Source organism: Excalfactoria chinensis, chromosome Z (assembly GCF_039878825.1).
Source record: "Excalfactoria chinensis isolate bCotChi1 chromosome Z, bCotChi1.hap2, whole genome shotgun sequence".
Lineage (NCBI taxonomy): Eukaryota > Metazoa > Chordata > Aves > Galliformes > Phasianidae > Excalfactoria > Excalfactoria chinensis.
The window spans coordinates 17040951-17053463 of NC_092857.1; positions in this window are offsets into that span (position 1 = coordinate 17040951).

A 12513-nucleotide genomic window follows, 5' to 3' on the forward strand; every position below is an offset into this window, starting at 1 on the left:
TCCCTGCGATGTGAAACAACTGTGTTAAGATTCACCAGACCGGGACATTTAACTTCACAAATCATTGACTTCTGTCTTGATTTTATTACTCTGAAAGTAGAAAGCCACAGCAAAGAGGAAATCTATGTCGTTACCTTTTGAAATGGCCGTAGCAATGTCAGAACTGCAGGGTGGGAAAGGATCAAATGTCTGTGCCTTTAGTGGGAAGTTGGAAAAGGCCCGGTGTGCAGGGAATGGTGTGTGGTGTGCAGGGAGAGCCCTTGCTCTGAGGGACACACTGTGTGTTTGGGGGGGGGGAGGGGGAATGGACCAGAAAGGGTACTTGATAATGTTTGCTCATGTTAGTTGTGTCCAAACACTGTGACTGCTGCCAACATCATGTATTAATTCATATGGAATCAATGGTTCTGGTGATTTTTTTCTGTGCAAGAGTACTTGATCACATATGGAAAGATTCATCATGGTGGTTTTTTACTTACTTTGGCTTAAGCTTTTACTTTGTTGGAGCCCTAGGATCGATCTGACCTTTGCCAGACCAGGACTGAGCTGGTGACCTTCCCCTTCCAAGTACTTTTCTGTGTACCTTTGCATGTTGGTCTTCTGGGGTCACATTCTGAGCCCCTTCTCTGCAAACCAATGGAAGTCTGCTTTGGGAGAGCTCTGGAGAGAAAAGAGCCTGGTGTGGTCAGAGAGAAGAGGAAAGATGCTGCTAATTGTCTCTGGCTCCTTCCTTATTTCACCTGAGCTTTAAAGCCCCCTGTAATGTCTGCATTCCCATCCAGTGTGTCTATTTTCACTTGGATTCAAGAGAATGGCACTTGCCTTGGGCCGGTGATGTCAGTCTGTATCACTCACACAGTCAGTTTGAAAAGGACGTCCTTGTGCTTTCCTCCATACTATCTCCAGAGGTCAGCAAATTTACATCACTTTCTTCTGCCCTCGAGGTGTTATCTGACATCCTGCAAACATCCCAGAAAAAAAAAATGAAGCAAAACAAGCAGCCTTGAGGAGTCTGGCTGCTCTGACCTCCGCCTGGCTCTCAGACTATACTGCGTGTTAACACCCTCTGCTTCCAGCGCTCTGCCCCTGTAAAAGCAATTCTTGCCTGTGGCTGAAGTCCGTGAAGCTTCTGTCCCGGAGCACTCAGCACCGCGGAGGCAATGCAGCCTCGGCAGCCAGCAGAGGGTGCTGGAGGCCCACGGATGGCCCTCACCGCCCTGCCGGCATTTGGCTTCCTGCTGTTTTTCTGAGCGAGTGAAAATAGACATTCTGCGTCGGTTTATTTTCATTATTTTTGTATTCACTGCTCGGAGATGACTGTACTGTTTAAGGAAACGCGCTACTTTGCGAAAGTTACGGCTGGAAATGTTGTTAAGCGGAGCAGCCTGTGTGCACGGGTGTGCTGCAAATCAAGGAAGGCAACACGTATCTGTTACATCATTAACTACACAAACTGTGCATAGGTGAACATTTGTTTAAAGAAAAGCTGGGGGCAAAACCAGCTGTGTTCTCCATCCGGATGTGATTTTTTCCTTCAGTACATCTGTTTAGTAACTGCTGGTTGCATTCAAGTGCTGAGATGATTTTGTTTCCAAACTTTGCATTTGAATTTGGGAAAGGCTGATGTTTCCTGATCCAAACGCATCCTACTTTCAGTAAGGCCCATGTGTCTGAATTCACAATAGGACAGTCACTTCTTCATTAGAAAAATGACATGCAGAACTGAAAGGTTTATTCTGACAATTCAGCATGGAAAGCTGACACCAGAAGACAGCAGAGAAATAGTTGAGACATGCTCTTATCTCTGCTCTTGCAGATGGAAATTGTCTAATCAGAGCTGAGCTGAATTACTAGAAATTCTATTTTTCAGTGGATTTTTAGAAGATCTTTTTCTCTCTCTTCACACACTTCTTGTTACTGCTGTAGGGAAAGAGTTACTTCTCCATCTGCCCACCTCCAGTTTGAGTTAAAGGTGAATTTTTGGACTGTGCTCAGAGGATGATGTATCAGTTGTGCTGCTGCAACCAGGTAGAATCATTGTGCAGTAGTGCTTGAAGGAAGCCAAAGAACACCACTCCCAGAATACTGCTTTCACAGACTGTAAGTCTATCCTAAATCATTTGTTTTATCTAGGAAAGAGAATATTGTAGCATCTCTCATGTTACAGGTAAAAGCAGAATACAAAATTAGAAGGGTCAAGCTTCCAGGACAGTAGTGGGCGTGAAGGTGCTTCTGCTGGATGTGTTTGCCAGTCTCTACTTTCTGGAGGAACTGGACAGTAGAGCAAGGAGAAGAACTGGAGCACTGAACAGCCATGCTATGACTGTTTTCTTGTTCAACTTTTTGTAACCCTCTGTTGGAGATGGAAACCTGTTTGAACAGAATTCCAAGTATACTGCAGTGCTGCACAGAAAACTCTCATAAACCAATGTATACCAGATTGCATTCAAACATCTCTTTATGCAATACAAAGACTACAAGACCAGTCCTGCTTCAGTTCTTTGAGCCATCTCATTGTCCTGTAGGAGGTATTCATTGATAAAGGGCACATTTGTCAGATTTTTACAACCACTGCTGTAGAACTCAGGTCCAGGTATCCAAAGTTCTGTAGGTCACTGCAGCTGGTGGAGCCCCAGCCTTTGTGGGAGGCACCCACCTGCAGTACATGCTGCTGTGTGTAAACTGGACATCTCCCTCCAGACGTGGAGTGCTTCAGAGGAATCCTAACAAGTCAGAGCCATGTTTGCTTGCTGCTGATTAGAACTGCCTCTTGCTGAAGCAAAATATAAATGCTCTGGTAGAGGCTCAGAGCTCACAGGTTGTTTTCTGAATCTGTTGTGCATGGACTGAATATATCTGAGTGAGGACCTGGAAGAGCTGATGAGGAGTAGTTGGGCTGCCTCCTCCCTGTGCCTCCCCTTCAATAGCCCATAGATGACACCTTCAGTTCTGTCTACAAATATCTCTTCAGTAGATGCATCTAGTGGTGGCCACCTTTCTCAAGATATCAGGTCACCTGTTATCTCCTGAAAATGTCGGATTATTCCCCACAAAGCAAGGAGGATGGTCTGTCCCTCTGCCCTGTTCTTCCTCCAGCTAGGGAAGCATGGCAGATCAGAAGGCTGCTACAGGGAGCTGCTGCTGCCAAGTGCATGCACTGAGTGTGTGAGAAATTATTCTGCCTTTTAGGACTTTTCCCAAGAAAATATTATTATTTTTTTTATTTTTTATTTTTTATTTTTATTTATTTATTTATTTATTTTTTCCTGAGGCACGTAACTTACATTTGTGTTTGAGCAGAGAATTAAGCTTACAAAACAGGGAAATTCTATGATTCTATGTAATCGGAGACAATCTTTTCAAAGGTTATTTACCATATGTCTGAAACCCACGACGTGTAATTTAGAAACAGACAGCTCTTCTTGCAGCATTTGTACATACAAATTAATATATCCTGGGGTTAAAATGAACACAGTCCAATGAACCTATCATGTTTATTTGTTCATTTTATAGATGTTACGGTGAGCATGGGTTTATTTTTGTGATACAGAAGCAGCAATCAGCTCCTGGCTTTTGTGCATGGTATCTTTTATAAATGGGATGCAAATATACTTTCCCATTATTTAGAGTCATTGATGGTCACAGAAGAAAAAAAAAATAGAGGGAAAGACAGATTACCTAACCCGTATTGCTGTAACTCATAACCGGCAGGTATTAAAGCTTCATTTTTGTTCCCTTTTTATTGAGCTATGAAAATAAGCTACTTCACTCCTTATTGACTTTGAGCATTTTTGTGTCCATATTGATTTGAGCAATTTTCACTTTTCTTCCTGCATCTCAGGTTATATAAGCTGCACAGCTCCTGTGTACCAGATTTGATTTTCATCCACGCAGAGACAGCTTGATTAAAACATTTTTCTTCCCCACTCCAAAAGAGCTCAGTAGGAAGGGAGATATTTTCTTACCAGAACCATGTCTGTATACAAAGTCAAGATTTTCTTGGACCTGACACCAGCTGGCAGTGTTCATCTAAGCATGCTGATTTGCATTGTATGAGCTTTAAATCTCTTGCTGTATTCTGGTTCTACTTCCCTTAACTTGAACACTAGGTAGAGTCAGTCACATTTTAATTTTCCTGCATTTTATAGCATAACTGAAGTGAGGTTACGCAGTTGTTGTCAGTAGGATTGGAAATGGCCCAGATTTTAGAGTCGCAGAATGGCTGAGGTTGGCAGGGATCTGTGGCTGTCACTTGATGTAAGCTGAGCTCAAACAGAGACACCCAGAGCAGGCTGTCAAGGACCGTGTCCAGGCAGCTTTTGGATGTTTCTAAAGAGGTGGATCTTCAGGAATGGGCAGTGGAAGCAAACCTGCCACTATGACTATTGACTGCTAAGGCTTCTGGAACGGAGGTTATACCCAGGTTCATGCTCCAGAGACAATTTATGTGGCAAAGCCCAACACACAGAGCTGTGCACCATCATGGTGTGAGGGCATCCAATTTGTGTGGCTGCGATGGAGCTGTGCATGGCCCTATGAGCTCTGCATCATCATGCTGCACTGTTGTATCATAGTGCAAGTATGACACCAAAGAGCATTCTATCATGCACTGGACTCTATTCTTCACAGCCTAGTCCCTGCTGGAGGTAGGTGATGGTCAAAGCTGCTAACCTGTTCTGATATTCGAAGATTCCCTTTCCTTGCTGCAACAGGGGTAGTGTAAAAGCACATGTGTCTGAGGAATGGAGTGTTATACATCTGTTGACTTTGTTGCAGCAGATTGGTTGAAGCCTCCCATTTATTATTGCATGCAGAAGTCTAAGAAGCCCTCCTGGGAGCTGTGGAGGGACACTTCATCTGTTGCTCTGCCAGAACAGAAGCCATGGGAAGGCTTGGCCTTAATACTGGATTGCTTCTGTGGAGCCTATGGTACTTGCTAGGTGCTAAAAAAACACTGACAGCAGACTGCGAGCTGCATGTCTTCACTGCTGTCCATCCTCCTCCGTGTATACTGCCAAGCTGTGGAACAAAGAAAGCACACATAGTGAAATGGAGAGGAAAGCAGAGGAACAAGTCTTTCTTTGTCAGAGTGGAGGGTCAGGAAAAAAAGTTCTTAGAGGCTGAATTCCTGATGTTTGTCCACCTCAGAGGTGGTGCTTTTGCAGAAGAAACTGCTCTCTAGTGTTTAGATATCCTATAGTATTCTACTGTTGGCAGTGGGAGAACTAATGCTTAGTAAGGGGGGATGAGGGAGAAATGGTTTTCTGAAAGAACTGCATAGCCCTGTCCAGAAGGGTGGTCTTGTGATGGGGGTGGTACCTTTGTGATGATGGAGGAACGATGAATGTTTAGATTCCTTTGGGTTCTACAGAGTTTAACAGTGAACTCAGGGATGGTTTTGCTAAGACAAACAAGACTTCTGAAAATAAAACAAAACTCAAACCCAAAATAAAACAAATAAAACAGAATTACCACAGTTTGGGAAAATAATTGGCAGCAGGTATAAAGTTTGTGTTGTGTGTTTGAGTGCATTTGAGTAGTGGCAGCACCTTAAAATCTATAATATATTCAATGCTGTTAAAACAGTGGATTAGGTAGAGTCCTTTTCTTATAAGAGCTTGCAAGCATTTCTTCAGGTCTTTTCTCCTTGGATTTAAGAACATGAAGGATTTTATGTGCAGGATATGCTACTTGTTGAAAGCACCAATGTCTGACTTAAAATACTGGATGTTACAAAAGACTAAAGGAAGAATGAAAGAATAACATTGTTGACAGGCCTACTAATGCTGCTTTAATGTGCCAGCCTTCCTGGCATCCCCACTTGCCTACTTTTTCCCACATTTTTCATAGATTGCACCATCACAATGAAGTCAACCCCAAGGTACGATACCGCTTTGCAAAGATGCTGTAGGACAATATTGGAAAGTGCAGCCCAGCTGACCACAGGTGGAGCTGATGGCAGAGGTGCAGACAAAGGTTATTCTGCTGATGCATGGGGTTCTCTGCCAGGAGAGTACCATCCCACCTGTGGGTTTCTTGTTGTGACACTGCCGGAAGGTCTCCAGGTGAACTGACCTCTGAGCGGTGATGTATTTATTATTCCTGTTGGCCCTGTTCTGGTGCCCTCTGTCTCAAGCAGGACTGTAGTTTTAGATGGCTTCCTTCTGATTTTTGTCTTCATTCTGGCCAGTTGCCATGTGATGATTCAGTTGCACGCTCCTGGCTCAGAAAGCTTATGAACTTTCTTTTTAGTAATGAACAAGTTCAATTGTGATTATATCTTCCTTCTTATTAAAAGTGGATTCATAAAACTGAGCTATTTTCACTTTTTTTTTTTTTTTTTTTTTTTTTTTTTTCCTCTTCATGTAATATTCATGGTTGGACAATGCTACTTTTAATATTGCAATAAAATGTATCTATTTCATGTAAGAGATGAATGGAGTGGGTAACAGACAGCAAGGTATTTCCCTATCCAAGCTAGCCTTCCTCTCCTATCGTGCATTATCTAAAAACAGATCAGAGTTTCCTAATCACTTGTGCTTTCTGTGAATATCTATAAGATTTGGATAGAGTTACTTGTAATAGTTAGCATTTATTTGGCCTCTGAGAAAGAGAGAGAATCTGAGCTTTCAGCAGTTAAGATCGTGGTCTAGAAAAGATGGAAAATGAACAGGTTGGAGTTCTTTGAATGGGCAATTATTCTGATGGATATGTGTCTGATGCCATGAGCACTGCATAAGGGAAACTCTGCCCTGTGTAATTCTGACAGCTTCTTTTCATCACAGCCTAACAGAAGTGCACGCAAATTAATTAGCCCTTTTTAAAAAGCAAGTCCTTAATCAGGGCCTGTTGCTGTAGTAATTACATCCAGTTCCTTGAGGACTTGTGAAGTAGATGCTGATTTGAGACATCTTTGTGTTGGAAGTATGTATATGAGGGAGTCTCTGGAAAGCAGTAAGTGACTCTAACCTTTTCAGGGGGCATGTTTATTTGATTGCAACATAAATCGTGCAGCACTATAAAATCAGCAGTTCCAACTGCTGGGAAAGGTAGTTCCTTGTGTGTACTCTGGTATACACAAGCTATGCTTAGGTTTTGAAAAGGGTACTACTTGGAAAGGTTTGCTGTATTTAAGAGTTGGTGTCAGCCTCTAAACTGACAGACTATCTGGGAGCACGTGTATGAATTTCATATAATGTGCTCCAGTGGGAACAGGAGACAAGTGCTTCCTGTGCACCGTTACCTGGGGCTTCACTCATGGTAAAACCACGATGCAAAGAGGCTGTAAATTGTGCATGTGAAAGGTAAAGTTCAGTGCTGGGGGTGGAAGATAAGTTTTCGGGTAAGCATTAAGGGTGAATAACTCATAGCTCATCTAAGATTAGCTGCTGCCGTGCTTGGTGTTGTGTTTGCTGTCTTAATGCCGAAGTTAACTGCCAGATCCTGCAAGACTGCTGTTTTGTGGTAGAAGGGAAAATGATTTAGATTACTTTTCTCATCTGCAGTTATTCACCCAAAGAGCAACAGAGCCTCCCCCAGCCTCTTTTAACAGAGGTCACTAAAGTTTATGGTTATTTCTTTTTCCTCCACCTTGCAAGCCTGGCAGTGCTATGTCTTCTGGAGACTTGAGGGAGATTGCTGTCTCAGCATGCATCACAAGTTTTGCAGAAGGATTACATTTGTTGTGTTTAAAGACAATCACTAGGTTTCAAAAGAAAGTTGAGTGTTTTCCATACCTTAAATTAAGGTTCCATCTACGTCAAACTCTTGATTTCCAGGAAAGATGAAGACCGTGCTCTGCGTGATTATATCAACACTGGGTTTTTTAACTTAAACACTATCTGGCTAAATGCAAAAGCCCTAGAAGAAACTGCTGACCTTTTGCATGATTACAGCCTCTGCCCCACTGAAGAGCCATAGATGAATCATCCTGCAGTGAAATGTAAACAGGATGCTACTCTTTCACCGCAGCTTTGTTTACCAACATGTGCTCATTAGAACTGCAATGATGTTAAATTAGGTGACAACAGAAGTTGGTAGCAATGCAGGAATCCAGGGTCATAGCTGTGGGAGTGGGTGTTGCTCCCCTTCTCCAACCCTTTACTCCCAGTGCAAACTAAATCCAGTTTTCATCCTCATCTGCCAGATCTGAATAGTCTTATCTTGAGAGCAGTTATGAGGAAAGTTAGCAGTGATGTCTGAAGTGCACAGAGCATGTGAATTGGAGCTATTCCTTCTGTTCAGGTTTCACCTGGAGCCACAGACCCCAACCAAGTCTCACAGCAAAGTGAAAGTGGTTGTCTTTCTATTCTCCTGCCAGGTTTCTTTTCCTACATGAAAGAATAGCAACAAGATGCCAAAGTAAGTCCTGAAGGTTCAAAGAACACGAAACTAGGGAGCCAATATGCCTGTGCTTCACAACCATACAAGTTGACTGCATCCTCCTATATTTTTTCTGTGCTTTGTGTGAGCGAAACCATGGAAATCCAGCTCTGTCCTCTTGTCTCCTGTGACTGCGATGGCAGTAGGGAAACTCCAGAAAACTTGATGGTGGATTGAATCAAAATGAATTGCAGATGAGCCAAAATAGATAGGAAGTTCTTAGGCAAATTGATGGAAATAGATGGAATACACAAACTTTGCCTCTCTTTATAAAGAATTTTGGAAGCTGAGGTAATGTCCTACAGAAATACCACTATAGCCCAATTCTTCTTGCACCTGTGCTTCTGTTCCCAGCTGTAGGGAGAGGCAGAGTTCTCAGGTGGATCTCATCTGATAATGCAATTATTCTTACAGGTAGATCTAATGAATTTTGGATTCACGGTAACATTTTTTTTTTTCCTGTTCTGAGTTGACTTTGTAATGATTTTGGAATCTATTGTGCTTGTGTTTATGATTAGGAGTTTAGAGTAGGGCACTGACTTTTTGGTCTGGTCATCCTGTCGTTATTTCAGGGTCTGAGACTCTTAAAATAGTTTGCTTGGTATAAAAGCTAGCTCCTATATGTAGCAAAATTGTAGTACGGTGTGATGGCAAATAGGGAGAATACTGAGCAGTGAAGATCATGGATGAAGTTGCTTTAGAGAGTGAAGACTAAAAAGGTTCAATGATATACTGTTGTCTGTAAAAATGGATTTCTCAGTTTCAGCTGTTGTAGCTCCTGAGAGTCTGTGCCCAGTTTGTTCTTTCCTCTGGAGCAAAAGAGGGGTTAGGATATCTGAGGCAGCATTAGCAAAGCTTCTCCCAGTTGTCCAAAAGGGGTTTCTGAGTAGGACTCAATTCCCATAGTGTTTCAGTTCTTCTCCTTTGCTTTCTATGGAACAACGCTACCAGAAGTTAAAATCCTGAGGGTAGCGCTTTAGAACGGTAAAGTTTTGTCCTGACTTCCCTCTTTGAAAAAGAAAAAAATAAAATAAAAATTGGCTACAGAGATATTTACTCTAATTTACAACCACAGCATGGAGTTAAACAGGATGGAAGAAACTGCATGCAGGAATCTGAAGTGATCCTGGTTTGGAGTACAGCATTAGGTCAGTTCGCATGTGCCAGCTACACGTGCCGATGAGTCCTTCTCCCTCCTCCTGCCTGATGACGTCTATGTTTGCTCAGGAGACAGAAGATGTGGGAGCAGAAGCACAGACATGGATGTTTTCTCTACCAGATGTATACAAATGAGCAAATCTCCACAGAAATCTTCCAAGTTCTCTTTTCTCCTTGGTTACAGTTCTTCTTGGGGATAAGTAGGGAAAAGCTCTGTCTCCGTGTCTTTTGTCTTGGTTTATTTTTTTTCTTTAATTTTGTTATGTAGGAACATATGCTATTTTAAGGAGCAGCATTGTGATCTTTGTAAAATATGATGTATTCTGAGGCTTGTTTGCTATCTGCAGAATGCCAGGAATGAACCTGTTTTCAAAGTTTGCATGCTCATATGAACATCTATGTGCTGCAGATTCCCAAGAGAATGAGAATACTGTTCCAGAAATACTCATTAGGTGACTTATAATTTTCAATTACGTAACATTCTTAGACCATAAACTGCTCAATAAGTGAATAATTTTCAAGTTTAGGATTTGAAAATTTTAAAACCACGTCATGGGATCTGTTTCAAATAATGATCCCAATTTCTACAGCAGTAAGAACTGGGAGGAAAAGAATTTCACAAATATCAATTCAATTACAGTTGCAAAGTGAACTTGTTTCCGCTGTACCAGTTGGAGCATTCTTAATGCAGTCTTTCCATAGACAGGTCCTGTGGTGTGCATCCAATGCCAGCTTTTGCCATTGTAATTCCTGTTGTTTTACTCTAAGCTCTGTATTACCACAACATAGAAAACTGCATCCTTGACCAGCCAGGATGATGAAGAGAACTCCTTATCTATCTTACATTCCCCAGTCATCTTCATATCTTAATCCAGGGTTAAGATCCAAGTTGCAGTTTCATAGGACTGGCAGAGCCCATTTATTTAATTACTTCTGTTCAGTAATAGTTTTACATCCAGGTGGGTGCCTGCTGGCTCTGTGGCACTCCATCTGCCGCAACGAGGTGGGCAGGTGCAGTAGGTGCAATACAAGACCTGTTGCTCACCAAAGCAAGTGAAGTGATTGGTGACATCATAATTGGAAGCTGCCTGGGATATGGTCATTGTGCAGTAATGAAGTTCACACTCCTGTGGAACATGGAACGAAGAGTGAAATCAGGATGCTAAATTTTAGGAGAGCCAAATTCCAGCTCTTCAGGGAGATGGTTGGCAAAACCCCCCTGGGAAACTGCCCTCAAGGACAAAGTAGCAGAGTGGAACTGGCAGATCTTTAAGGTAGCTTTCCACCCCCATAGGCTGGAAGTCAGGAAAAGAAAGTAAAAAACTAGAATGGTTGAACTGGGACATACTGGTAAAATTGGGGAGTAAGAAGAACATGCAAAGGTACTGGAAGCAGGGACAGGTGAGAGGATTGTAGGGGTGTCGTTAGCATGGGTAGGGATGTGGTCAGGAAGGCCAAGGCCCAACTGGAACTGAATTTGGCAAAAATTAGAAAGAATAACAGGAAAGGCATCTACATGTACATCAACCAGAAAAGGAAATTCCAAGAAGGCCTAATAACCTAGAGAGAAGTACAGTAAGGCTGGTAATAGTGGATGAGAAGGCTGAGGTACTCAACAACACGTTTGTTTCAGTCTTCACTAGCAATTGCTCTTCACGTACTCTTCAAGTGGATGAGTGGAAAGGTGGGAACTGGGAGAGCAATGTCCCTCCACAGTTTGTGACCAGTCACCTGAGAAACCTGAACAGCCACGAGTCTCTGGGCTCTGATGAGATGCATCCCAGGGTCCTGAGGGAATTGGCAGATGTAGTTGCCAAGCTACTCTCAATGGTATTTGAAGACGATTGGTGGTCAGGTGAAGTCCCCAGTGACTGGAAAAAAGGCAAAGTCACACCCATTTTTAATAAGGGTAGTAAGGACAAACCAGGGAACTACTGACCTGTCAACCCCAATTCTACCCTGAGGAAGATCATGGATCAGATTATTCTGGAATATGTCCGTATCCTTATCTATGTATCTATGCACAGGAATAGAGAGGGAATTGATACAGGACCAACCTAGTAGCCTTCTGTGATGGCATAATTACATCAGCAGATGAAGAGCCACTGATGTCATCTATCCGGACTTCAGCAACACCTGTCATGATTCCCCTTAACATCCTTCTCTCCAAAGTGGAAAGATTCAGATTTGAAGAGCAGACTGTTCAGTGGATGAGGATCTGGTTGCTAGATCATACACAGAGAGTGATGGTCAGAAGCTCAATGTCCCGACGGAAATTAGTGAGAAGTGATATCCCTCAGAGGTCAATACTGAGACCAGTGCTCTTTAACATCTTCACCAATGACACTGACAGTGGGATCAAGTGCAGCCTCAGCAAGTTTGCAGATGACATTGAGCTGTATGCTGTGATTGACAAACCTGAGAAATGGGATGCCATTTGGAGAGATGTAGACAGGCTCAAGCAGTGGGGCTAGAAGAACATCATGATGTTTAACAAAGACAAAACAGGAGGTCTTGCACCAGAGTTGTGGCAACCCACCTTAAAAATACATACTGGAGAAGGAAAGGATAGAGCACACCCTGCAGAAATGGACTTTGAGATACTGGTGGATGGCAAGTTGGACAAGAGTCAGCAGTGTGCTCTTACAGCCCAGAAAGCTGACTGGATCCTAGGCAGCACCAAAAGTGTGGCAAGAAGAGTGAAGGAGGTGATCCTGCCCCTCTACTCTGTGCTGGTGAGGCCTCACCTGGAATACTGTGTCCAGATGTGGCATCCTCAGTATATGAGCTGCAGTGTTTCCAGAGGGGGGCCACAGAAATGATCCATAGAGGTGCACCACCCCTGTGAGGAGAGGCTGAGAGAGCTGGGGCTGTTTAGCCTGGAGAAGGCAGTGCTCTGGGGAGACCCGACAATGACCTTTCAGCATCTAAAGGGAGACTGTAAGAAAGAGTGTGACAGACTCTTTAGCAGGG